The sequence below is a fragment of the Phascolarctos cinereus genome, unplaced genomic scaffold (genome assembly GCF_003287225.1).
Source record: "Phascolarctos cinereus isolate Bilbo 61053 unplaced genomic scaffold, phaCin_HiC Scaffold_2;HRSCAF=192, whole genome shotgun sequence".
In the NCBI taxonomy this organism is placed as follows: Eukaryota; Metazoa; Chordata; class Mammalia; order Diprotodontia; family Phascolarctidae; genus Phascolarctos; species Phascolarctos cinereus.
Genome location: NW_027555625.1, coordinates 190264015 through 190288322, shown reverse-complemented (window position 1 = coordinate 190288322; position 24308 = coordinate 190264015). Strand labels below are relative to the sequence as shown.

Here is a 24308-nt window from a genome sequence, read left to right as displayed (position 1 = left end):
GGACAAATTATTTTTGGCCAGTGCTTAAGATTATCCCTTTGTTTGTCTTAACTTTGCTCAATTCTTTCTTTAGAGTTCCTTTGCTTTTATGTAGCAACTTATTTCTAAAGGATGCAGAATGATATTGTACTTATCAAACTGGGGTAGTTATTTGTTTGTTCATTTTTAAAACTATAAATAGAATCACAGAATGTCAGAGATGGAAGAGTCCTTATAGGCTATCTGATTCAAACCAGACCTGAACAAGAATCCTCTTGATTGTATTCTTGGTACCCATCACCCCCTGAGGCAGACCATTCCAATTTAAGAAGATTTTGCATGCATTAATCTTACATTTATCTCTTTTCAATTTTTACCCATAGCTTTTCCATCTGGGGTTAAATAGAACAAGTTTTCCTTCTTCCATGTGTAAAATACTTCAATGCTAGAAGATAGCTATCACAAAGAAAATTTTCAAAGTGTTGTAACACATATCTCAAACGTCAGGGAATTCCCTAGACCAAAAGGAATGGGACCTCTTGAGAGAGGCTCACCCATCAACAGTAGTCGAATGACTGTGGTTCAAAGATAGTAGACCAAACCAAAAGCAAAGAAATGTATTGGGATGGCTAGGAGGACTGCTCTTGCTGATAGCAGCTTCAGTTTCTTAGGATCCAGATTGAGTTTTTATTACTTTTCAGGTCTGCTTAGAATACACAGGCAATCAAAAGCATTCTGCTGCAATTTAGGAAAAGTAACACTTTTTCCTAGGAGAGGGAGGGGTAGAGAAAAGGAAATTATTTAAGGGACATAAGGGGACTTCTGTGGGGGAACGTATTTGCCATGTAGCTAACAGAATAAGACATTCCCCATTCAAAGACAAGAGACAAGGAGAGGTAACAATAATTTTACAATTTTGAAAAAAGACCTTTTAGACAAAACTGCAGGATTGAGATAACGAATTTGGCAAGACTGCAAGTGTCTCTTATGCAAAGTCAATAAACAGTTGTTACAACAGTGGATGAGACCATGTACTTTGCCACATCCTTACATAGTCTATTATATTTCATTCCTCCTTTAATAATGGTCCAGTAATTTCCACTATTCAGCCACCAGGTGGCCAGGGGATTTCTACATTGTTAGTCCATCAAGAGGGCAGCTAGGTAGGGCAGTGGATAGAGTAACACTCCTGGAGTCAGGAAAACCCATCTTCCTAGGTTCAAATCTGGCCTCAGATATTTACTAGCTGTGCAACCTAGGGCAAGTCACTTAACCTTGTTTGCCTCAGTTTCCTCATCTATAAAATGAGCTGGAGAAGGAAATGACAAACCAGTCCAGTATCACTGCCATGAAAACTCCAAATGGGGTCATGAAGAGTCATACATGACTGAAAAACGACTGAATAACAACAAAAATAGCCGTCCTTCAAGATGTTGTGAAACAATTGTGGTTCCTATTTTTCCCACATACACGTATATCAAGATCTGTCCAATGAAGTCAACAGGGCAGGTAATATTAACCTCATTTTACAGGTGACAAAATTGAGAAAGAGAATCCTGCCTCATTTCCCTGAGGTAGAGTCCACTTAGTTCAACTGAAAGAAAAATAGCTTTGAAACCAGAACTCTGGGTCTGTTCCTTGATATCTTTATAACTTTCAGCTTGCTTCTTCCTCTGTCAAGTGAGAGTGCTGGCCTACACCATATTTAAATCTTGTGATCTCAAATAATTTAGACCCAGGTCTTCTAACTCAGAGTTTATTCCACCTCCTATTATTTCACCCTGCATTTCATGATGTCTCCATAAAATATGTGCAAGATGTGGGTCACACACAAACACACACACACACTTTTTGTAGTTGAGAAACTGGAACTCTCACAGTGAAAATGGGACTCTAAAATTCGTGTCTTACCATTCCAGCACAGTTGAGTTTCTAATGAGTATGATCAATACCAACAGGCAATTGAAGACCTCAAGAGAGAAGCATCAATCAGTCAACAGGCCCAGCTTGGAGTGACCTCAGAGGCCATCTCCTCAACCCCTTCATTTTACAAATGAGGACAGTGAAGCTCTGGGATGCTAAGTAGCAGTCATGTCATAGGTAGGCTGTAAAGTCAAGTCCTCTGACTCCAAAACCAGGGCTCTTTCCACCGTACCAAACTGCCATCTGTAAGTTAGAAATACAAAATACAAAATCTCTCCACAAAAAGTGCTCCCTTAAAGATGAAGAGGGAAAAATGTTTAAGAGGGGATAAAAGTTTAAGGAATCAAATTCCTCCAGCTTTCAAATGGATAGAAGCACAAAAGATGGTGGAAAGAGCGAGAGACTTGGCATTGGAAGACCTATATTTGAGTTTATATCTCTGCTACTTAACTGGCAGTATAAGCTTGGGTATTTCACTTAATCACTCTATGCCTTAGCTTTCCTAACTGAAGTAATTAGAATAATATTTGTGTTGGCTGTGAGGTCAGAACCTTGTTGTGAGTCTCAAATGATATAATATATATGAAAAAACGCTTTGTAAATATAAATGCACCAAATAAACATGTTATTAGTTAGCCAAGCTAATATCTACACAGCTGTGTCCTAGAACCAGTAATAAGAATGAACCCACTGGAGATTTAGGGGGTCAGGTTCTTCAATATATGGTTATAATTGACTAGGTTTTGTATCCTAATGGATCCCCTTAAAGTGTGAGGTAATTTTTTTCACTCAGAATTGTTGTGCTTTCAGTTATCCCAGAAACATTTGAATGAAAATATAGTAGCAGCAAAAAAAAGGAATTTACATCAAAACCCTTAATAGCTTGTCTGAAAGCCTTCAACATATCAGCAGAGGGATAAAGGGAACCAAAACTAGGAACTCACATGTTCTTGAAATTTCCCTGAAACATTTTGTACCCTATTTAGTCCAAGTATATAGAACTTGGAACTAAAAATCTTGGGTTGAAGCTTACCAGCTATGTGTTTGGCTTTGGACAAGGTATTATGGTATAGTAAGCAACAAGAATACTGGATTTGAAGTCAGAGGACCTGGGTTCAAATTCCTGCCTTAAGTTTGACCTTAGACAAGTCACCTGACTTTTCTAGGCCTCAGCTTTTTCATCTGTAGCTTAGAGATAATAATGTTTATACTACCTATTTAGGTCCTAAAGAATTTAGCTGAAGGGTCACACTAACAATTTATTATTTAAGCATCAATATATTACTTACACAATATGGCATTTAATCTGTATTCTGGTAATATGAGTAATTCACTTTTACACATAGCCCTTCATAGCCCTTTAAGATTTCAAAACTGCTTTCCTCATAGCAGTCCTTTGTGACAGGCTGATGCAAATATTGTTGTTCTCATTTTACAGATGGGAAACTAAGATTTACAAAGATAGTAAATATAAAAACCAAGACTCTCTGAGCTCTAGGTCCAGCGCTTTTTCCACAGGACCACACTGCCTTTCAGACATCTCAGTGGTTTTCCTTCCCATAAATTATAGAACCAAATTCACAGCACAATTTTGGATAACTTGTCGTTGTAAAATAAATGAAGGTCACTTTTTGCAGACTACCCATATTGATGCACGCCTTCCCCTATGCTGTCATCTATTTAAGGTGCCCTATCACCCTAGGGTGCTCTCATGTAGGTTTGTGTCCTCCTTCATAGTGTCTCCCATCACCCAGCAAATGTTATACCATACTCATCTAACTCTGCAATTTCCCATGGCATTGTAGAAGCAATGGCATTGCCAGGGATATATTTTTAGTTTGGAGTTAGACCTGTAGGTAGAACACTAATTTCATTGTGGTAAGAATTCCCAATGAGAAAACTCCCTCTACCAATGGAGATTAGCTATCTGTTCTGTAATTTCTATACTTGCCTAGGGCCTTGAGAGGTTTAGTAACTTGCTCTGGATTACATAGCAAATATAGGTTCATTCTTCCTGAATGTGAAAGCTGCTCACTCTATTCATTCTGACACAGTGCTTCTCCAGAAGGGAAGTTTTTAAAGGAAGTATGATGTCAGGGAAAGAATGCTAGATTTGGACTCAAAAAAATATATACTGCTTGAGGACAGGAATCACATCCTAGCTAAAACCCTGTCCAAATCAGTGTTTGTTGTTAATCCTAGTTGAATGACCATGGGCAAGGTCATTCATCTCTCTGGGCCTGTCTCTTCATTTTCAAAATGAGGATAATAATGACTGCACTGTGTGGTACCTCTAAAAATGTGAGTTATTCCAAACATTATTTCTGCCCTATATCCCATAACTTTGAGGTAAAAAACAGTTAATCAATAATATAGTCTATAACAAGGTATTAATGTGACCTTTGCAGTGACCTTCTTGAGTCAGATTTTGAAGTCTTGCCTAACTTGGCTAAAACATTTGTGATTGAAGGTACTAATATCAAGCCAGATAGACAGGGAGGGATCTGGGGGAAGAGACCTGGAATGCTTTTTCAGCAGCCTTCAAACCACACTGAGTATGCAACTTCATGCATAACCAGTTATGCGTTGAAGATCTCCTCTACTGTCAAGAATCTTATCTAATCCTAAAGCTACTACAGGAAGAAAGGAAGAAAATGATTATTTATTACATGCCTACCATGTGGCAGCTGTGATATAGGCAGCTAGGTGATAAAGTAGATAGAGTGCTAGGTCTGAAATCAGGAGGACTGATCTTCCTAAGTTCAAATCTGGCCTCAGACACTTACTAGCTGTGTGGTCCTAGGCATATCACTTAAACTTGTTTGCCTCAGTTTCCTTATCTATAAAATGAGCTAGAGAAGAAAATGGGAAACCACTCCAATATGTTTGCCGAGAAAACCCTAAATGGGGTCATAGAGAGTTGGGCAGAACTAAAAATGACTCAGCAACAAACAGCATCTGTGTGTCAGGCACTGTGCTAAGCACTTTACAGATCACATACTTGATCCTCCCAGTAACCCTGGGAAGTAGATGCTATTATCTCCATTTTCCCATTGAGGAAACTAAGGCAAATAGAGGTTTAGTAACTTGCCCAGGGTCCCAGAGCTAGTAAGTGTCTGAGGTCGGATTTAAATTCGGTTCTTCCTGACTACAGGCTCAGAACTCTATCTACCTAAGTCCCTCTAGCACCCAAGGATTGTTGCCACCAGTCTAGGCTGTGCCTAGGATGCGAGCTCTAGTCTGAAGCTAACATACGAGGTTCTTCCAACCCAACTTTGGAAAGAGTTCATTTTCAGGACCCCAGGAATTTCTTATCAGCTTGTGGGGTAAACATCGCAGATGGAGGCAGGAACCCCAGAACTCATTTGAGCAGATTAAAATCACTAACAGCCAATAGAACTAACCATCATTTGATAAGTGCTAGTCTCCTGATACAAATAGGCAGCACTAATCTTCCTAGGGAAAGGAGTTGCTGGATTTATCTCAGTCCAGACCATCCTGCAAAAGCACAGTAACAAGAGTCTTAACTGTAGGAATCCAAAGGTCTACTGTATAGCTCCTAATCACAGAGCAATAGAGCTTACGTTTGGAAAGGACATTGGAAATTATTCCAATTGTTACCAACCAAAGGACAAGGAAACATGTTAGGGATTCAAAGTTGTTTCAAAGAATCAGTAAATCCATATACACACTAAGCATTGTCCTTTTGATTTTCATTTAACTTCAATAAAGTATATAGCATGTCAGTATAACAGATGAGCAAACATAGCTTTCTGTAAGCTTAATAAATGTCTTGCATATATATACAATTTTCATATCATTAATGTTAATTAAAATACAAATTGATTTAAAAGTACCACCGAATTCAGAAAAGTTTTTGTCATTATATATTTTCTCAATCAATGGTACAACTACTGTCATGTTGTGGTCTATGAAATGTTTTTACATTACCAGAGAATCATAATTGAAAGTTTGGGAACCAGTGATTTAGTTCAATCTTGTCATTTTACACTTAAGGAAAGTGAGTCCCAGAAATAATAAGTCTTATGCCCAAGATATATAGCTAATAAGTAGAAAATTCATGATTTGAACTGAGGTCTACTGATTCCAAAATCACTGTCTTTTTACTTTACCATGATGCCTATAAAGCTTAGGGAGATCTTAGATACATAAACAAGGATATTTCTGTGCCTAATGCCAGTTGGTAGGCTCTAGAACCTGCCAGTTGACAAATTCAGAGAGTATGATATTAATGTTTTATTCCTATTTATGCTCAAGTAAACTAAAGTTATGCTATATCCTGTTTTCTGTATTTTACAGATGGATAAACTGAGGCACAGGGAGATTAAGTGACTGCCCCACGGTCACACAGCTGGAGTGGAATAGGATTAGACTTCAGAGCTCCTGACCCCCAGACCTGTGTCTGTTCCATTGAGCCACCACGCTGCCTCCCTACTTAAGAGAAAATACTTTCTGTAAGGTAAATGGTGGTCTCTTCTTTACCTTTCGACATATGAGATGTGCCTGAGAAAAACAGCTTTATATAAATATATATGCATGTATATGTATACATATATATGTATGTATACATATGTATGTGTGTATGTGTATATGTGTGTGTATATATATATATATATATATACACACATACATACACACACATAGTAAAGCAATATTACCTATGAGTGCATACTTAGCTCTAAGCAACAGAACTAGGAGTTTTTTAACCTTTTTTCTATTGATTTCCAAAAAAAGGGCTAGTTTGGATGATTTTAAAAATATTTGTAACATCATTTAATCTAGTGAACATTCAATTTTTCTATAACAGACTTGAAGGCCAAATAAAACTTACTTCACTAAATCCGTAATCCTCTGATTCCATGAAAAGCTCTACCTTCTTATATAACTTCTAGCCTATGAGTTGGAAGGGAAGCTTTGTCACCCCAGGGGAAAAAAATGTACAGTTGCTGGAGACAGCATGTGGTATAATGACAAAAGATCTAAAGGACATGGGTTCTAATCCTTATTATGCTGCTTATGCTTTGGACTCTTCATTTAACATTTCTGAGCCTCAGAGATTATGACTGTCTAAACTGTGTTATAGTCATGATATATGTATTGCAAAAACAAAGAACACAAAAAACCAAGGAAACATTTAACTATGAAAAATCAACAGGTGTACTTGTGTGGGTGAGTGGACAGAGTTATGCAAATGTGTACATGTGAAGTAACACACTGTATTTTGGAGTCATTGTAAAGAAAAGTTAGGAATCATCTTATCCAACCTCATTTTACAGAGGATGAAACTGAGGCAGAGAGAGAAGTAATTTGTCCATGGTTTCATTGCTAGTGACAGAGCCAGGACAAGAATCCAGTTCCCCTGACTCCCCACCACATGCTGTATGAGCTATGCTATGTTGAGAATAAATCACCTTTACACAAATTCGACCATCTTCAAGAAAGACATGGATAGGGGCATAGAGGGGAAGGGGGAACACAAATGGTACAAAGCAGAGTGGTACTGAAACAGCAGGACAAAATTCTAAATAGAACATCTATTTGCTACACTGTCTTTTCCCTTCACTAACACATAGGGAAACGTTCTTACCTTGGTCAATCGTAAAATCTTTGAACTTTGTCTTCCCATCCCCTGCCTCCTCTTTCCACAACCTACTCCCAGCCCCAACTGTCACCCCCATCCCTCAGCTCAAAAAGCATCTCTCCCATGAGACCCTTTATGCTGCCATAATTATGAGCTCCTCCCCATCACCATCAGTTCTTCTGTGTTTATTTTGTATATGTGCACATACTGTCTGTCCCTATAGAATGTAATCTCCCTAAAAGCAGGAACCATTTCACATATGTCTTAGTATAAAAGCACAGTGCTAGGAGCATGGGACCTAATAAATTCTTGTTTCTTAATTGATTAAAATGAAAAATAACTGATATCAGTTATTTACCCTTTATGGATGACTGACTTATTATACTTGGTCTTGAAGTCATTCACATAGACATGCTATCTCAACTATCGTTAACATTTTTTTTTCATCTAATTGTCGAAAGAAGGGCATTTCCTATATAAGAGAATGGTGGGGAAATCTAGAGAGCTGGAGGAGAACATGAAATCATGCAAGGTATATTCAGAAGCTAGAGGTATAGAAACCACTCTCTTCCTGCTCCCTTATAGAAGATATGTTGGAATGGGCCAGTTTTATCTCCTGTAGGCCTAAAAGAGCTGCAGAGAATAGCAAATGGCCTTGAAGGAGCTGGATAGCTAAGGGCAAGTAAATAGTAGAGCCCTGTAAAAACTGCAGTCAGAAACCAGCAGTCGAATCCAGGGTAAAACAAAAATACACACCCACAGGCCTTTTTCCCCATAGGAGGAGGAACCTGTGACCTTCTGTCACTGCCTTCGAGTTCCTGCTGCCAGCTTGGCCCTAGCATCCATCTGCCAGCAGTCACCTTCCCCTGTCCCCAAAGTCCTCTCTCCTGACTAATCACATTTCCCTACTAATAAATCAAACCATAGAATCACAGAACTTTCAGGGCTGGAAAGGATATTAAAGGACCATCTAGTTCAAATTCCTCCAAATTTGAGGTAATTGAGGCCCAGAGAAGAAGAAAGACTTGTCCAAGGGAGTAACAAGTTGTAGTCAAAAGACCACTAAATTTGGAATTAGATGATCTGATTTTGAATAATAGCCTTGGTACTTACTGTCTGTAACCCTTTGGGCAAGTCACTTCCTTCCTTCTCAAGGGCTTCATTTCCTCTTCTGTTAAGTGAGAGAGTTGGATGAAATGGTCTGTAATAATCCCTTTCAGTTCTAAAAATCTAAGTTTGAATGGGTAGCAAATAGAGAAGGCAGGACTGGAATTCAGGTCTTCTGACTCTAAATCCAGAGTTCTTCCTAAGCCCTGCCCTCCCCTTCTTCTGTCCTTCAATGAATAGTTGTTTCCTGGAACATTTGACTTGAATTTTTGGTTAGTATTGAATTGTCTTTTTGTGCCACAACCCAGATTTACCTAATATCCAGGAATGCATTCCTCAGCTTCCTATATCATTCCTTCCTCTGAGAGCACCATTGTCTCTCTAGGCCTCAGTTTCCTGCTCTGTAAAAATAGAGGTTTAGGCCCCTGGGGGTAAGAGGCAGCCACTGGAGTTTATTGAGTTGGGAGTGGACATGATCAGAATTGTGTTTTAGGAAAATCGCTGTAGTGACTGAATTGAAAAGACTTGAAGCAGGCAGACTCACCAGAAAGCTAATGTAGAAATCAAGGCATAAGGTGATAAAGCCTGCACTAGAGTGGTAGCAGAGTCAGAGGAGAGAAGGGGCATACTTTAGAGATATTGTCAAGATAAAACCAACAGGCTTTGGCAATAGCTTGGATATGGAGAGTGAGAGATAGTGAAGAGACCAGGATGACTCATCCCAGGTTGTAAGGCTGATGGACCAGGAGGATAGTGTCAGCCTCTATAGTAACAGGGAAAGCAGGAGAAGGGAAGGTTTCAGGAGAAAAGATAACAACTTCTGTTTTGGACATATTGAGTTTAAGATGTCTACTGGACATCCAGTTTGAGATATCTAAAAGGCAGTTGAAGATGTGGGAATGCAGGTCAGCAGAGAGATTGGGACAGGAAGGGTAGATTTGAGAATCATCGGCATAGAAATGGTAATTAAATCTATGGGGGCTGAAAAGATCACCAAGTGAAAAAGAGAAAAGGATCCAGTACAAAACCCTAAGGGATACTTACAATTAGAGAGCTTGATCTGGAAGAAGATCCCAGTAAAGGAGACAGAGAAGAAGTGGTCAGATAGGTCAGGAGTGCTCATTGAATAGAGAGTTCCACTCCTGCACCCTCAAATAACAAGTGTAGACAGAGATGGAAGCCTGAAGTCAAAAGGAAGATTGATCTGCATTATCTTGAAGGTTCTCCACTTCCCAGTTGGAGATTAGGCTGTCAGAAGGAGGTAGCAGATACCTTGTGCTGGTACAGATGGAAATGGTTGCTTTGGGGCAGATGGAAAATGCCTAACCTGACCCAACAAAGCCTCAGGAAACACACCGTGCTGCTCTACAGGAGACAAAAGGTTCAGGGTCCTAGAGTACCCAGGGTCTGATGTCTTGTCATCTGAGGAGACTGGTATGAGGCAGCATCATCAAGTAGAAGACTCCCTATCAAGTGGTAGAAGGGATCTTCTACCAAGTGGCCCAGGGAGGTTAAGTGACTTTTCTAGGATCACACAAATAATAAGTATCAGATATGGGAGTGGAACCCAGCTTTTCTTCCAAAGATTCCAAAGTCAGGGCCTCTTCTATTGTATCCTGCTGCTAGTTAAAAATCAATATTCCTTCTCTTCATTAGAGAGGTTTTGTGATGTAGTAAAAAGACCCCTGTCCTAAAATGCAGGAGAGAATGGGTTTCAAATGCTAACCCTGAAATCCTGACTCAGGGAAGCTGACTTCAGTTTTTTCATCTATAAAATGGGATGATGTTGCTTATAGTAGTACTGTAAGTGTTTCATAGGATTGTTGTGAGGTTGAAATGAAATAAAGCATGCAACATGCATTGAAAATTTTAAAGTACTATATGAATTCCATTTTTTATCTTTTCCTTTAGCTAATGGTTTTTTTTGTTTTGTTTTGTTTTTAGATTCCATACAAATCTAGACTTGGTAGTCTAATGAATTTGGCTAATGAATTTAGTCATCTTTTGAATACATTAGATCAGTTGCCTTCATAAATATCCCTGTGAGTAATAAGTAGTATGTTTTGTTATACTTATTTTACAGATATAAAATTAGAAGGTAGTAGTATATACAGCACCAATGTAACAGCAGTACCAAATGCATCAAAATGGTTTGGTGATTGCACATCCAGCCACTAATTAAGCTAACTGTGATACAAACGAAATCTCAAGGTAACCAGTCTCAGAGGCTATTTTAGTTATTTTGAGACATATGTTGGTACATATATTTTAACCAAGAATTAAAACTTTTCAAGTGTTAATTGAGCCACTTCTGGGCCAGAAAGCTACAGAGAGGAGGATTTCAACACAACTCAATCAATCCTATCGATTTTGTTGTTCAGTCGTTTCCATCATGACCAAATGTCCGTGACTCCAGTTTGGAGTTTTCTTGGCAAAGAATAAAGATACTGACGTAGTTTGCTATTTCCTTCTCCAGCTAATTTAACAGATGAGGAACTGAGGCAAACAGGGTTAAGTGACTTGCCCTGGATCACATTGTTAGTAAATTGTCTGAGACTGGGTTTGAACTCAGGCCCTCCTGCCTCCAGGGCAGCTTCCCTACCCACTGAACCACCTAGCTAACACTCCTATCAATTAGAGTTTGCAAAAATATAATGGGATTTTTTATTGGAATGTAGTGGATTCTTATCATGAGAAGTCTGAATGAGCACTCATTGAGGATGTTGCTGATCAAGCAAAGGTTTACCCAGATGATCAGTGAAGTCCCTTCCAATTCTGAGATTGTAAAATTCTTTGACTACATGTAAAAAACAAAGTGATTCTAATCCAGCCTCAGACACTACCTATGTGGCCCTGAGCAAGTTGCTTAACTTCTGTCTGCCTCAATTTCTTCAACTCAAAAATGGGAATAATAATAATAGCACTTTCTTCACAGGATTTTTGTGGAGATCAAATGAGATAATATAGGTCAAACCTCACAGTGTCATCTGATTCTTTCATGATGCTGCTTTCTTCTGAGTGATGTGTTTCTATCTTCCATCGGGGTACTATTGCCTTTGCTAAGAATTGTGCTTCTGATTTCCCCTGGGTATCTCTGCTGGTCTCTATTACTTGCTACTCTCTAAAACTATTTGCTGGTTCTCAGCTATATAGCTCCTTCCAGTCCATCTGCTTCTATCTGGTGTTTAGTCCCCTTCACAGCCTAAGGCTATGTAGCCTAAGGTCAGAACAGCTATACTCATCTGGACCGACAAAATAAGGGAGGAGAGGCCCCAGACTATGATTAAATCTTTTCTTTTGACTCACTGCACTGATGCTTTCACCAAGGTCTCTGGCCCTAGCCAGCTATAAGACTAGGGATTAGAAAATTCCTTTTTAACTCCTGTCAAATTCCTGATTGTTGGTCTGCATCCCTAAAATCCATTTTGGGCAAAACACACACATACACATACACACACACACACACACAAGAACTTGGTGGAGCTGAAATGATGAAGGTCCACTCAGCTGCCTTAATGCTCCTGGTTGGCATGCAGATAAAACTGCAAAAAAGTATAAAAGGGCTAGGTGAAGAAGGATGGATTAAAAGCCTCCATTTTGTTCTACATTCCAGGCTTTTTTATACCTATCTGCCAACAACAACATTGCAGATCTTTGTTTAGCTTCTTGGCCTGCACAAAAGTATGGATCTATTTATTGAAATAAATAACTTACAATCATGAAAGAGGGGAGTAGGACTCAGGACTTTTGACTGGTCATGCCTGTACTTTTTCTACTAATGAAACACTGCAATGGACTACTGCTAATCCTTATTGATTGAAGGTAGAGATGGTATGCTTTCAAGAAAATGAAAATTGAAGCTACTACGATTGATAGCTGTTGCACAAAGCAGGACAAGGTACTATACTAGCCTTACTGCATAAGAAGGACATGTCTATATATCTTAAAATTGTTACTGTATTTTCTTTTCCTTGGTGATCTCATTAGCATCCCTTATGGATTCAACTATACACATGACTCAGAACAAATTCAAATCCACATATCCATCTTCACCTCTTTCTTGAATTCTAGTCTTACATCTCCAATTGCCTGTTAGACATCTCTACTTATTTATGCCATAGGCATCTCAAATTCAAAATGAACAAAACATAGCTCATTTTCTTTACCACTTAACTCATCACACTTCCTAATTTCTCTGTTTCTATCAGGGACACCATCATTCTTGCAACCATCTACATGTACAACCTAGGAGTCATCCTTGAACTCATTATCACTCACACCTCATATCTGACCAGTTTCTGAGTCTAGTCAATTTCACTTCATCAACATCTCATATATTTCCCTTTCTTGCTATCACTCTACAAATACCCCAACTCAAGCTTCCATCATCTTTTGGCCAGACTATTGCAAAAGCTTCCTAATGAGTTATCCCGCATCTATTTTCTCTCTTTCTTCAATCCACACAGATGTCAAATTATTTTTTCCCCTAAAGCACAAATCTGATTGCCACTATCCTGACCAAGAAGTTTCAGTATTGCCTTTAGGATAAAATACAAGCACCTCTATTTTACATTGAAATTTATTCACAATCTAACTGGCCCCATCCTCTTTTGTAAGAAACTATACATTATTTCCTCTCATATAACCTACACTCTAGTAAGACTATCATGCTTGCTCTTCCCTATAACACAAAATTCTACTCCCCACTTCCATATCTTTGCATAAGCTTTCTTCTGTGCCAGCAAAGCACTCCCTTCTAGGAACACCTTTAAGCTAAAGCTTAGGTCCCTTTAATTTAAAGTACTATGTCCTTTAAAAGACCTTTTCTGACTTCCCTGATTGTTCATACTACACTCAAATTACTTTCTATTTAATTTGTATATGTCCAGTACATGGTTAATATTTATCTATAAACTTATTCCATTGTCCCCACCACCACCCCAGTCTTCCCTGACATAGACATGTGGGAATATATAAGCTCCTTGAAAGAAGAGAATATCTCACTTGTGTACTTAGATCTCCAGTACCAAACACAATGCCTGGCTCACAGTAGGTGCTTAACTAATGCTTATTTTTTTTTGAATGAATGAAACATTTTTTTCTTATTTTATCAAAAGTTATAGGATCATAGTCATATACTGAGAAGGGACCTTGAAGGCATCTAGTCTGACCTCAGGAAACTGAGGCACAGGGAAGTTAAATGATTTGCCCAAGATCTTCCAGAAAGTATGAGAAATGGAGTTTTGCAGCTATATTGTGATTGTTGCCCAATTTTTTTCTGTGAGATAGCGACATGAGCTAGTTTAATTTTTCTTCAGCTATTTGAGTGCTTTCCTTCTCAGCTGATGATTTAAAACATTTCAACTCCTCTCTCCCCCATATAGGAAAAACAAATTATTTAACAATTAAACATTAAAAACAAATTAATTAATACTACCTAGAAGAGCAAGTTAGATTCCTCTCAGAATCATTTGTTTCCTAGTTTCCTTCTTGAATCATTTCCTTCCTCTTTAAGTACTCTTCTTCCTGATCATATTTAGAGTATTGTGTTCAGTTCTAGGTAATCTGTTTTGGGAGGGATCCTGAAAAAACTGGAGCATCACCAAGTAGAGGGGTAGGGAACCTCAAGCCTTTCTATGTAAGCGTTGACTAAAGGAACTTAGGATAATCAACCTAACAAAGGGAAGAGTTAGAACCATAGTATCAAGAGTTGGACGGGACCTCATTTATTGGAGACATGAAACCTGTTATTTCATTTTATATTTAATTAATGAAATACAACAAGCATTTATGTAACATAGTAGAATAAAAAAAAGATGATTGCACATGAAACTGCAATTCTATTATGTAAAACTTGCTATTTCTTTTAAAAAGTTATCATGTAAATTTCTTTTTCCTTTTTTCTTCCCTCCTCTCCCCTCACCCTAGAGACACAAATATGCATATATACATATATATACAGACATATATATATATATATATATGTATGCATATGTATGTTAAATCATTCTATAACATACTTCTATTTATGAGTTCTTTCTGTGGATGCAGATAGTGTTTTCCTTCATACATTCTTTGTAGTTAATTTGGGTATTTATAATAGCCAAAATGACTTAGTCACTCAAAGTTGTTCTTTAAGCAATATTGCTGTTGCTTTATGCAACATTGTCTTGGTTATGCTCATTTTGTTCTTCATTATTTCATGCAAGTCTATCCATGTTTTTTTTTCTTCTAAAATCAACGAGCTCATCATTTCTTACAGCACAGTAGGATTCTATCACAAAAAGAAGTATTGTGCAGGGTTTCTTAACCTGGGGACCTTAAACTTTTAAAAAAAACTTTTTGATAACTTCATTTCAATATAATTGGCTTCCTTTGCAGTCCTTAGTATTTTGTTTTATGTATTTAAAGACATTCTGAGACAGGGCCCATCACTTTCACTAGACTGCCAAAGGGATAGATGATACAAACAAGGTTAAAAAGCCTTCCTTAGAGGAAAGAATGCTTGATTTGGAGTCAAGTTTAAATCCCACCTCTGACAATTACTAGATGTGTGACTTGAGACAAATCATTTCATCTCTCTGGGCTTTGATTCTATCATATATAAAATGAAGGGGTTAGACTATACAACCTCTAAGGTTCCTTCTAGCTCTAAATCTATATGGTTCTATTCTTTCTAACTATAACTATAACCTGGCCCCAGGAAAGCGGAGGCGGGTAGTGAGAGAGCTATGATCCAAGGTATTAAAGAAAGACAGATTTTGGCTCAATGTAAAGAAGAGATTCTTGATAATTACAGCTGCCCAACAGTGGATTGGGCTTCCTCATGAAACAGTAATTTTTTTAAATTCTCTGATCACTAGGATAAGAAAAATATTTAGTTGAAGAGAAATTTTCTTAGCAATTTTCAAAATCAAAAGATAATTAAAAGATAAATTGAGCTTCCCACATTTTATTTCAGTAATAATAATGAATAATAACTAATATTTATACAGTACTTTAAGATTTACAAACTACAGGGCATGGAATATAATATTCTGGAGGGCAAAGGAGATAGGATTACAACCAAGAATCACTTATCCAGCAAAACTGAGTATAATCCTTCAGGGGGAAAAATGGTCATTCAGTAAAATAGAGGACTTTCAAGCATTCTTGATGAAAAGACCAGAGCTGAATAGAAAATTTGACTTTCAAATACAAGACTTAACTGGAACATGAAGAGGTAAACCGGCAAGAGAAATCATAAGAGACTTATTAAGGTTGAACTGTTTACATCCCTGCATGGAAAGATGATATTTATAACTCATGAGACCTTTGTCAGTATTAGGGTAGTTGGAAGGAAAAAATTATAGGTATGGATAGATAGATAGATAGATAGATAGATAGATAGATAGATAGATAGATAGATAGATAGATAGAGGGCACAAGGTGAGTGGAAGATTAAGGGGTCATATTCGGAGAATAAAATTAAGGGATGAGAGAGGATTATATTTGGAGAAGAAGAAAGGGAGAGGTAGAATGGGGTACATTATATCGCAAAAAAAAACATAAAAGAAAATGCTCTTACAGTGGAGAGGAAATGGGGGAAGGTTAGAGGGAATGAGTGAATCTTACTCTCATAGGATTTGGCTTAAGGAGGGAATAACATACACATTCAATTGGGTATGGAAATCTGTCTTACCCTACAGGAAAATAGGGGAGGAAGGGGACAAGAGAACAGGGGAATGATGGAGAGGAGGGCAGATTGGGAAAGGGGGTAATCAGAAGCACATACTTCTGAAGAGGGACAGGGTCAAAAGAAAGAATAGAATTAATGGGAGGGCAGGATAGGATTAAGGGAAATAGAGTTCGTTTTTCACAACATGTCTACTATGGAAGTGTTTTGCATAACTGCACATGTATAACCTAAAAAAAAAAAGATTTACAAAGTGCTCTAAAAATGTTAACTCATTTGATTCTCACAACAACATTATGACGTAAGTTCTATTAGAATCCTCATTTTATAAATGAGGCAACTGAGGAAGAAAGAAGTTAGGGGACTTTCCCAGGGTCACATGGCTAGTAAGTATTTGAGGCAGAATTTGAACTTGGATCTTCCTGACTTCAAGTCTTATACCCTATCCATTGTGCCACCTAGCTTCCCCCAGGTACATATAACTTAAATGTTTTGTTTTGTTTTGTTTTCATTTACTTCATTTAAAAAAATAGAAATTCTATCAATTCGTTCAAGAAAAATTTACAATGTACCTACTTAATGCAGGATGGTTAATGTATTAAGACTCCATAAGTAGCTTTAGGACTTTTTAGACTTCCTCATGAGGACTAATTAAGAAGAACTAAGAGTATTCCCTTTACAATTTATAATTTTCTTGAACATTAAATTATTTTTCCTTTCTGCTGTTTTGTCATGTACAGATTACTACATGTATTTCACAGAGGGCAGAATTGGCTGGCACCCTCAAGGAAAACCTAATGAGAAACAGGATATGACCCAAACCTTGAAAGGCATAAACAGGAAAAGGAAAAGAATTGTAGAAAGGGGAGTAGCATGATTAAAGGAACAGAAGCAGGGGCATGATGGTGGCATAATAAGGAAGCCAGGCTTAGAGTAAATGGTGCATCCTGGGAAAGAGTAAGAAATAAGATTGGCTAGATTGGAAATGGATTGTCAGGGTATATGAAAGCTAGGCACAGGCCTTTAGAATTAATAATAAATGGCAATAAGGGACATTTAAAGTTTATAGGGATAATAGGATTTGGAGATAGCCCAGAACTTGAACATCATATAGTTCACTGCCTTCATTTTATAGATAAAGAAATTGAGATCCAAAGAGGGGACTTGCCCAAGACCACAAAAATAATAAGTAATAGAGCCAGGAATCAAACAATTTCTCCAACTCCTATTCCAGCACTCTTTAAATATAATGATTCTAGTGCTTGGGAATAAAGTGATGAAAGAGACTGATCAATTGGAATGAAGAATTGAATCTTGGAGAGGATAGAGATAGGAAGACCAGGTAGAATGCTATAGCAATACTAAAGGTCAGGAGGGCATAATAATTCAGATTAGAGTTGTCACATAGATTTTTTTTTAGTTATGAGATACAATAAGTGCTAACATTTATATGGGACTTTAAAGTTTGAAAATCCTTTAAATATATTCTTTCATGTAATTCTCAAAATGACCTTGTGAAGTAAGTACTTACAGATGTTGTTGTTCCGATTTTACAGATAAGAAAATTGAGGCTTAAAAGGGAAGTGACTTGTTGTTCATGGCCATAGTTAATAGAGGCCAATTTGAACCCAAGTGTCTCCTAGCTTTTAGTCCTATGTTTTCTTCCTATGCGTTTTCTTCACTATGCACAATGAACAAACAAAGGAAACTATGGATTTTCTAATGTAGGAGACTGGCAAAATGATGCCACCAATAAGAAAAATAGGGAAGCTGAAAAGAGAAGCCACTTTAGTGAGAAAGAAGTTTATCTATAACCATACTAAGTTGAAAGTGACAGTAATATCCAAACGGAAATGTCCTAGGGGTAATATGGGGGGGGAACTGTCCAAGAGATCCACAGTGAAAATCAGAATAATGTCATTAGAAAGTTTTTAATTTTAAATCAGTGCCCATGCCTGTGAACAAGGAGCTAAGACCTGAACCAAGTAGGAGGAAAAGTTCAGGCGGTATCTCATTTGGAAAAGTGCGTGTCACCATTTTCAATATACTCAAGTTACTGGCTGCCCCACCAAGATTCTCCCTGTGATGTTGTGTGGCTGCAAAACATGGAAAACCGTATATAAAGAATCAAAATCCCACAAGTCCAAAGGCATGCTGGAGTACTTATAGTAGGTGTAAATAGGCTTCAGGATCTAAACAACAATTACTTGTGCATGGGAGGTGTACAAAAAGACATCATCAGTGATATGTATGTCCAGAAAAGTAAGGGTATCTGTCATATAGAAGGAGTGAGGGATAATAAATGGATGTCTTGAGTAGTGCAATGTTGTCCACAGAATATTTATACCTCTACTCATTAGCTAAATACTCTATAAAGGATTTGCAAAAGATATAGTCAAGACTTGTACAGGGTGAGAGAGATTGAATGGTCTGCCATCTGTATAGGGATCCTGATAAGACTCCATTCAAAAATAAATATTACTGCACAGGGAAATGGCCCCATAGATAGACTGGCTTCCTGTTATGATTGCAATGAATTCTTTCATATTAAAAATCCCATAGACATGCTTTCTCAAGAGCCTGATTAAAAGTCACTTTTTATAAAGAAAAAAACTAGGTTATGTGCAATTTGCATTATAAGTAGGGGAAGAGAAGTACACCGATTACATAATCTTTTGTTGTACCATTCCATAAGAATTAACTTTCAACAATCTTCTTCCTTTCCTCCCTGACACTTAAAACAAACTCACTCTTTGAAAACAATTCACAAAAAAATAGTCAGAATTTTGTTTTGGGGTTCCAGGTCAGTGTCACCTTATTACTTCCCTCAGCTGGGTTCAAAGCATTGACTTTTAAAGAGAGAACCACTGCAGAGTCACTGGAAATATTGGGGGAGTGGGGCAGGATTAGTGTTAGAGTGGAGAAAGGAAGATAGCAGCTACTTCCAAGTTCTTATAGAATGACTATGTTGTTTCTATTAAACGTCTGAATTTAAGCTTAGTTCCATTATAACAAAAGAATTGGTTGTGTAGATTGAGAGGCTAATGAAGACAGGGTCTATATCATGCTTCTTTGTATTCTCTATAGTATACAACACAGTGATTTTCACATAGTAGTTACTCAAAAAATTATTTTTGAGAGAAGATGGACTTCTTTTACATTAAGGAAAAATGAGAAAAGAACTAAAGTCCAACATACTAACATTTAGAACCAGGGTATCACAATATCAAAGAAATTAAGGGAGATAAGATTTTCTATAGTATAAGGCATGAACATCTAGGTACGAGCCACAACACTGTAAGCAACCTTCCTTTCTCTCTCTTCTCTCTGCATGGAAACTTGTTTATCCCAAACTGGACACATTCTAACAGATTAGAGAAATGGAGGGTTTCCAGAAGGAGCAACCACATGGCTACAACTCACTTTCAAGGTTTTAAGAATACCATGAAGTGGGAAATCTATGCTATGCATTACTGTAGTTGCTAAGCCCCCATCAGTGTACTTCCCATCTAAATAAATCATCAAAGATAATACCATTAGATCTTCATCATGAAACATGATATGATTACTAAATATAATGCAAAATAAGAATTATCATAACAGTCTACCTGTAAATCTAGTTCATTTTCCCCACAAATATATATAATGTAGATAGGGAAGTGTGTCAAACTTACAAAAACATGGATTGGGAGCACACAAAAGAGAAATTCATGTGCTCAGGGCAACTCAAAACTCTGGACTTCAGGCCTTGATGTCTTTGATGCCCTTAGGAAATAGTCTGCACCAAAATCTCCTGCTGGACAAAGTTGTTTCTCCACTGTATACTCCACTCAAATTTCTACTTGTCTTCACTCTAGAGAAGTATTACTCTCTTTTGGCAAAAGCAGTTTTCATAAACCTAGAATCTACAGAACTATTCAGATCAGCTCTCTTGGTAAAGCTCTGAGGAGTTTCACTCTCTCAAACTTGGGGGTCAGTAAAGAAAAAGATAGACTAACCTCTCCTTTCCCCACCCAGTTTTGTTAACTTGTAGAGGATTCGTCTTCCTCTATTCAACTCCCAAAGGTAAAGCTTTTCCTCCAAAGTATTCAGCTTCTTATATCAGATGAAAAACCTGTCTTCTCCTCATCAGCTAATCAGTGGGCAAAGCAAGCTCTAAGCTTTTCTCTGAGCTATTGGTTTGGCTGCTTAGCCATCTACCCAGCAGAACTTCTCTGAGATCAGCTTTCTTGAAACAGCAGGAGGTAGCCTCAGTTCCTGCTACTCTGATTCTGTCTTCTCTGTTCTTCCCATCACTAACTCAACCCAATCTCAAAGGAGGATCTCCTAGTGGGAAGTGACTGGCCTTTATAAACCAAAATGCACATTCTTGTCAGGAATGTTACAAATAAAACAATATACAATTCCCTGTGGTTAACAAAAAGTTCTATTTGTCTGAGTTTCCTAGCTATCAATCTCAAGGTCTTCATAATAGTTATTTATAAACTAGTTATTTATAAATAAAACAACCAGTCCCGTTTAACATCAATACTTTTCTGTGAGACCTGCTTTCTCTCATTTCTTCTTAGAACTACGTTCTACACAAGTATTTTTTCTCTGAGGTGCTGTTTTCTCTCAGTTGTCCGTGTTTCTGTCCCTTTCTATAAATAAAATTGTCCAAATTTATAAAAAGGCAAGACCTTAGATAGTGTACATAGTGTAAATTGCAACGAAGAAATCAAAGGAGATGATATTATAATGGAATAACTAAAAGGCAGCCTAACCTCTGTGGGCATCGACTTCTTCATCTGTAAAGTGAGGATAACAATAGCACCTACCTTATAGAGTTGTTGGGAAGATTAAATGAGATAACATATGTAAAATTCTTTTTTAAATCTTAAAGTGCAGAATAAATCCTGGTGGTGGTGGTGGTGGTGGTGGTAGGTTGTTGGGGGCAGCTATATGGTGCAGTGGATAGAGCACTATCCCTGAAGTCAGGAGGACCTGAGTTCAAATGTGACTTCAGACCAAACACTTGACACTTACTAGCTATGTGACCCTGGCCAAGTCACTTAACCCCAATTGCCTTAAAAAAAAAAACAAGTAGTAGTAGTGATAAGATAACAATGATGATAACTAACACATATAGTGTTTAATATGTGCTGGGCACTGTGCTAAGCATTTACCTCATTTTATCCTCACAATAACTCTGGGAAGTAGCTGCTATTATTATTCCCACTTTACAGATGAGTTAACCAACACAAACAGAAGTTAAATAACTTATCCAGCTTTATGAGGTCACATTTGAACTCAGGTCTCCCTATCTGCAGTCCCAGCACTCTATCCACTGTATCACTTAGCTGCCCAAGATATCTTCAGTCAGTAAAGTAAAAATCAAAGTCATTTGCTTAGTGGGAGCATAAGAGAGGTGGTATTTGAGGGCTTGAGAAGAAAAGATTTGAAGTATCTATCTTGGAAGAGAAGGATAAGCCTGGAGGTACTCAGTAGTTCTATTTAGGAATTACAAGGCAGAAGTAAAGACTAAGTTGAAGTTAGGGAAAATAAGGTGGTCTGAGCAGTCGACATTTTTTTCCAGTAGTACTAAGAAGCCCAGCAGCGAAGAAAGCTGAATTTCACATCCATTATTCATCTATAGTTTACAATTGATACTTTATTATGTCCTGCCATACTTTCTAATTGCCTACACACCAATTAGTTCATTGTTCTATTGGTAGCTAAGACTATATTATATGGTAGCTAAGACTATTATGAGACTATTATATTATATTATGCTAGAATTGTTTCACAGGCATGTGTATATGCCTGCATGTCTTGCATCCCATTGTGGGTAGGGACACTGGTTTCATATTTCTTGTGCAATCAGCACCACCAAACACAGTGCAAAGCACAGGGCAGAATTGATTCAATACTTGTTGATGCAGGCATTCATCTCCTGTTACAAAAGGAAATTATTAATAGAAAAATACCATATATCTTGTATCACCTTATCTCACAAAACCTATTTTTCTTTTCCTGCCCCTGAGATAATTAACTCAGTTTTTCCTAGCAGACATGGTTGTAGCCTATGTCCCTACTAAAATATAATAATAATAATAATTAATAATAATAATAATAATAATAAACTAACATTTATATAGTGCTTTAAGATTTGACAAGTACTTTTCACAGGTTATTTCACTTGAGCCTCACAGAAACCCTGTGAGGTAGGTACTATTAGCCCCATTTTACAGATGAACAAACTGAACCCAAGACAGGTTAAATGATTTGTCAGTGGTCACAGAGCTGATATCAATGACAACAGCAATAATTATATAGCACGTTAAAGTTTTTAAATCATTTTACATATGTTGTTTCATTTGCTGTTCACCATAACCCTGCAAGATAGGTTATCATCCTCATTTTACAAAGGAGAAAACCAAGGCATGCAGTGGTTGTGATATGTCTAGGGTCGCACAGCTAGTAAGTATCTGAGGCAGAATTTGAACTAAGGTCCTCCTGACTCCAAGTCCAATACTCTGTTCACCACTTAGATGCCTTTATCACCCCCAGCTGGTCAATCAGCCTCTACTTGATGACTTCCAAAGAATGGAAACCCACTACCTCCCAAGGCAGCCCTTTTATTGAATCAAAATGTTCCTCTCAAACTTCTGATGTGTGGCCTCTATTTCTTCTCGGTAGCCAAACAGTACTAAGATAGTCTGTTAACTACACAAGAGCCCTTCAGATACTTAGACAGCTACCAATGCCACACTACACACCTACTCACACCCAATCTTCCCTTCCCTTAGCTGAAGTTTTCCCAATTCCTTTAACCAGTTTCTGTATGACATGATTTCCACCCCCTTTACCATTCTTGTCACTATTCTTCACACTATGCTCTGCTTGTCCATGTCTTTTCTCAACTATAATGCCCAGATATGACCACAATACTACAAATGTTTATGAAGTCTGAGGACTGGGAAAATATTACCTCCCTCATTCTGCAGCTACAGTGAACAGAGCACTGATCTTGGAGTCAGGAAAACCTGAGTTCAAATTTAGTCTCATACACTTATTAGCAATGTGACCTTCAGCAAATCCCTTAATCTCTACCCCAGTTTCCTCAAACTACAGAATGGAAATAATAATATTAGTCTCAGAGGGTTGTTGTAAGGATCAAATGTGATATTTGTAAAGCACTTAGCATGGTGCCCAGCACATAGAGGTGGTATGTAAATGCTAGCTAGGTTTGTGTTGCTTTTAATGTAGTATATAATAATGTTAACTTTTTTAGCTACTATTTTTGACTGATCTTGAGTCTATAGTTTACTAAAAATACCTTTTAAAAAAAATTAGACCTGTATATATTTACTGAGAGGCAGGTAGGTATTATTGTGCCCATTTATAGACAAGAAAACTAATACACAAATAGCCATAATCACACAACACAATTAGTAACTGTGCCAGAACTAAACCTAGGTCTCTAGGCCTATGGACCCCTGTTTTTTCCACTAGACTGCCATGTCCTAGAGAGCCATCCTGTGCTCCAGGAGGGCAGATGAAGAGGATCCATGTGGCCAATGCAAACAGCCTGGTGATTTTCATTCCAGCAGTTCTTGAAGAGACTGAAAAATGTGTGGCACCTCCCTACACTCCTCCTCTCTGAGAGGTACTTGAATAACACCCTACCTTTTCTTTGCACAACTTTTTTGTCCGCTATTATAAAAGGAAAGGCCACATTCTTGCATTGTTCATGAACCAGCTCTAGCATTTTGGTCACTTTTCCCCTCATTCTTCTCTTTTTCTGTCACTCTCTCTACCCATAATCTTCCATATTCAGCTCCCTGACCCTTCACAGACCTCTTCCCACATTCTCCCGATTCTCCAGAAGGTAATCCTGAATCCCCTACTAAAGTATCAGCAGGGTCTGCTGTTTTTATTTAGTTCACATGGGCTTTTTTTGAAATCCTCCCTGCAAAGGTCAGCTGTTCCATGTCAATATCTCATTTCGGTCCTCCAGGGTTACAACACGTAAGAATTCAC

The 24308-nt window shown here is 37.7% G+C and overlaps 1 protein-coding gene across 3 annotated transcripts in view; it reads left to right on the top strand.

Moving 5' to 3' along the window:
- Positions 1-24308, top strand: part of MYT1L (myelin transcription factor 1 like) — a 685202-nt gene that overhangs the window by 368779 nt on the left and 292115 nt on the right. For all 3 annotated transcript variants that reach the window (XM_020965838.2, XM_078149744.1, XM_078149745.1), the window contains exon 4: positions 6223-6382. The gene's annotated coding sequence lies outside the window, so the exon portion shown is untranslated. The remainder of the gene's footprint in view (positions 1-6222; positions 6383-24308) is intronic.